Below are 5000 nucleotides of genomic sequence, written 5' to 3' on the forward strand. Positions count from 1 at the left end.
CATGGGCCTGTTTTAACATTGTTGTAATGGACAGTATTTTTTGAGACGATAACAGTTTGAACTGCAAATCCAGTCTCAGAGATGGAGAGAGAAGCACCCAGAATACAATATGAATGACCCTATCAAGGTGCTCGACAGAAAGGAACAGGTCATCATCTTCAGACTGAGAACTGGACACAACCAGTTAAAGGAACATATGTGGAGGATGTACAGAGCAGGTGCCTCTGGACAATGTGACTGCGGACTTGAAAATGAAAATGGACATCATGTCCTAATGGAATGTCCAAGGCACAACCAGCTGAGAAGGAACTTCTGGCCTGACCATAGCCCTACTATAAAACTCTTTTAGTACGCCATGGGCCTGACCCAACCCCATACTCAAAGAAGCTGTACGGCAGTGGGGACGACCTCAGGACCACTGTGGGCTTCATTCACCAGACCGGACTGACCATGTGACGTGACGGGAACGAAGAAGAAGAAGAAGAACTGCAAATAAATACAAGGGGATGGTGTGCAAAGAGAATCTTAGTAAAGAGCCTTTTTCAGGTGCCCAACTTAGCCCCGCTCACAGACTACTAGGTCCTGTGTTATCTATGGCCCCGCTAACTGCAGGACTCAAACCTGGACCTATCGGTCCGAACCCGAGATGCATACCTCAAGACCACAAAGCCGATTATTATTTTTTTAAAAGTATTTCGTTTAACTCTCTCTCTCTCTCTCTCTCTCTCTCTCTCTCTCTCTCTCTCTCTCTCTCTCTGTATATATATATATATATATATATATATATATATATATATATATATTCCGACCGCTTCCAGAATTTTAAAAAGAGTTGTTGTTTTTTGTTTTTTTTTTCACATTAAACCCAAATGCAGTTAGTTCTTGTTATTCCAACAAAACGAACACAGTGATATTTTTCAAATCGTAACATTAATTAAAAAAAAAAAAGATTTCGTGATGAACAAAAGATATCAGATTGAGAACTATTTTTGCTGTATCGGCACAAATGTGATAATTTGTTCTTCAGTTTGTAGTGAGATGGTTAAAATAGATGGTTGTCGAAAACATTTCAGTTGTTCCATTAAACAACGTAATTCGTTCAAATCGTTTATCAGCATGAAATTATTAATAATTATGACAACGACAATAGCTATTCACTGTAATTGTGAGTTTGTATGTATGACGTTTGTGTGAGTGTGAGTGTGTGTTTGTGTGTGTGTTTGTGTGTTTGTGTGTGGAAATGAGGACAATGCCATTACCATTGTCAACTTATCATTATGCATATCACGCAGTTTTGGTGGACCACTATTCCGAGGTTTACCGTAATTGAATAATGAGTAGATTTTTATTGCTTGTCCAAAGCAAGCTCGTAATTATAATATGATAGGAAAATAAATGTCTGGAAATTGCAGTAATGATCCATTAGAGTTGATTATCCCCTACAGTTAAAACAAGCTCACATAGAAATAAATGATCTTTCATCATAACCTTTTGGGTAATACAGTACGTACCTCACTTCCAGAACAACTACGAGCTAAAATATAGAAAGGACGCAATTCAGCGTTCAGCACAAAGTAACCTTTATGGTGTAATGGTGGAACATTTCGCCGGTAAGCAACAAGAAAAAGAAATCGTGCTTTATATTAAAACGCAATATCCACTAAACATGCTCAACGTGCTTTACAAATGGCCTCTGACATAGAGCAACACGTAACATGTTAAAACGAGTCAAGACGCCTGTTAGGCGATGTTACAATTTTTTTTTCAGACAGAGAGAACGCTGTAAACGTTCAGGTACTCAGTTTACACATGAGTACAGTGAGAGTATGTGAGAAAAGACCTTTTCCAAGGACTGAACTATGCGCCGAGCGAGGATAGAAACCAGGACTTCGGCTTCAAGGTTCGATCCCCAACCAAGACAAGCTGAATTATCTGGGATGCTTTTATTTATTCATTTATTTATTTTTAATTGATGTATTTTTCTCTTATCTTTGTCTGGTACTGTTTTAAACAGATCTTTACCATGTCCTTTTTCTATTTTATCACATGATGATTAAAAACTCATCTTAGTTTGTAGCAATAGTTTTCTTTTCTGTTTCATTTTATTTATGTATTTATTTATAAAAGCTCATCTTATTCTATTTTTTCTCTATGTCAATCAGCCGTGGATTTCTCAACTCCAATGGTAGATGATAACACTGATATCAGAAACATTGACCATACCCTTGAAAATTGCTTATCTTTCCTTTAATAGAATTGGCAATTCTGACATAATAATGATTCTCCCTATTGTATTTGATTCCTTTTATTTTGTTATTTTTCTATGTGTGACCTTTTCAAACGTCTCCCAAATGATTAATTAAACGAATTCTGACTGAATCACGAGTAATCATTCAATTAACAACATTTCTCACGTCAACTCTTTTCATTAATAATGGCATAATCATTTACATAGAATGGTATATATAAATGTTTAATCTCTTCAGTAAGAATAATATATATATCGCTTGTGCGTATTCATATACCAAGGTCATCTCGTGCGCATTGGTTTTTGTTTTTGCTTCGGTTTTTTTTGTTTTGTTTTTTTTGTCTGACACGATAATTAAGTGTTGTTGTTGGCTTGGAAAATTGTAAACCGCTTAAATCACATTAAGTGAATATTAAGGTATATAAAAGTTTAAGTGTCTATTACTATTATCACCGGTCCATCGTTCTCAAATTTAACACAATCATTACCATCACCATCATCATTCTTCTCCTGACCTATGAGTCATCTGTTATTTGTACAATACGTGTCCTGTTAGTGCCCAGTCATTGTAGTAAGAGTAGAACAGGTGTATACTTGTCTTAACGGAAAGTAGTGTCATTAAAGATGTACGTATGTTATTATCTTGTCGGGTTTTTTTTTTCTTTATAGGTGGTATGCGGTTGATGTCATTCAATTGCTTACTGTCGTTTTTTGATAACAATTTTTTAAAAAGACATCAGTTCCCACCGACGTGCACTTATTTGCAGGTCTGATAACCCAATTCATTATGGGTTCATTGTTGTAATGGAAATCTCAACAAAAACAAAATTACGTCAAATATTTTTCATTACAACAATGTTAATCTTTGCATATAATAGGGTTCGGATGTCAGACCTGCATATGTGTACACGTCGGTTCAAAAAAATAACAAAAGATAAAAGTAATTTGGGGTCGTCATTGACGACAAGAGTGGACCAAACAGTCCACCTGTCTCGCCAAAAAGCTTAAAACTAGAATGTATTTTTAAGGAAAACTCATTGGAGTGAATTTGGACAATAGGCTGGTTGTTCTGTTTTATGACACATGCATTGTCAGTGTACTACCCTACTGTTTGCCAGCCTGGGTTGGGAATAACAAAAAAGATCTGAAGGTCGACAGAGTTTTGAAACACCACCAGAAAATGCTAAAATTTCTTCAATTTTAGACTTTGATTATTTTTATTTAAAATCATGTGATGAAAATATCAACACAGTCAATAGAGGTGAATCTCAATCTTTACACAAAGAAATTCAATTCAGCAAAAGAAGCGGTCGTCTTCTGCAATATGTCACAAAGAAACAAAGACATTTTCATTCTTTCCTCCGCTATGAGAAACACTACACTGACACTGACTTAGACTTAGCTATAGTCACATCTTTTAACAGAGATTTAATTGTCACAGTCATTGATAGTATTAACATAATCATGTAAATTGTAACTAATAAATTGTATATGGTATTAACGTATGTGTCATGTCGTAAATTTAAAGTTAACGTTATTTTTTTAAAAATTAAGCCAACATATTCATTTATCTATGTATGAAATAATGATAAAATTATAGAGAGATGATTCAATGATTATATTTATACATGTTACTGCTTAGAAATAATATGTTATTCCAATCCAATCTCTTATTTACATTCTTTTACTTTAAAACAAATGATAAATATTTCTATGAATAAGGTGATAACCATAATACTGTGATTATGCAAAATAATTTATTTATTCCTCAACTGAAATATTTACAAAATCGCACAACCACATTCTTGTGTATTATCCCTCTCTACTTTTATCATAATCATAACATCATTTAACCTTAACCAGTTTATAATGTATCTTTATAACCATTTGATTATTTATTTAAATTGAAAACATCCCGATGCAAGAATTCTATTATCAATGTATTCTCGACACGTAGTCACCATATATTCGCTTGTTGTGTGTCCACTGTACTTTTAAAAGACTTTTTAAATAGTCGTTGCCCATTTTTATCTAATTTCTTTACTGTTGATATTTCTTTTCTATATTACTGAATTTTGTTGTGATACAGAATAATAATTTCCATACAAGGATGAATAAAGTATATCTTATCTTATCTTATCTTATCATGACTCATTACCACATTGAGACAGTGTGTTACATATGTGACCAGATGTGATATAATGTCAGAATGAGACACTCGTAATTATGAATAGACCTTTTATCTTCAGTCGAAATAATGGACAAAATCACAACGGGAACTGTAAGGTTGCATTTAATTAGAGGGAATTAAAGTATTTTTTAAAAACAGAATGATATAAAAGCATCAAAAAAAGCATTTTTAAATTGACACGATAATGATAGTTTCGGTCTCAAACCCCTCTCCAGCATTAATGAATTTCATTGGACGTTCTAATATCCTTTGAAGCGCTCTATGTTATTTTTTTTTATATTGAGTTATCCATTTATGCAGCTTAAATTTTTTCTAATTTAATTTAGTTATTAAAAAAAACACAACAAATAAATAGTTACTAATCAAATATTAATTTAAACTTAATTTTTTTTTCTTTGAATATGGTTGTACCGTACATCCCATTTTATTTTCTTTTGCCAACAAGCACAGATTTACTGGCAATATATATGTGTGTATATATATATATATATATATATATATATATATATATATATATATATATATATATATATATATATATATATATAACTGTTCTCTATA

This window comes from Berghia stephanieae, chromosome 9 (genome assembly GCF_034508935.2).
Source record: "Berghia stephanieae isolate SIO BIC M18660-M18661 chromosome 9, UCSD_Bste_1.3, whole genome shotgun sequence".
Classification (NCBI taxonomy): Eukaryota; Metazoa; Mollusca; class Gastropoda; order Nudibranchia; family Aeolidiidae; genus Berghia; species Berghia stephanieae.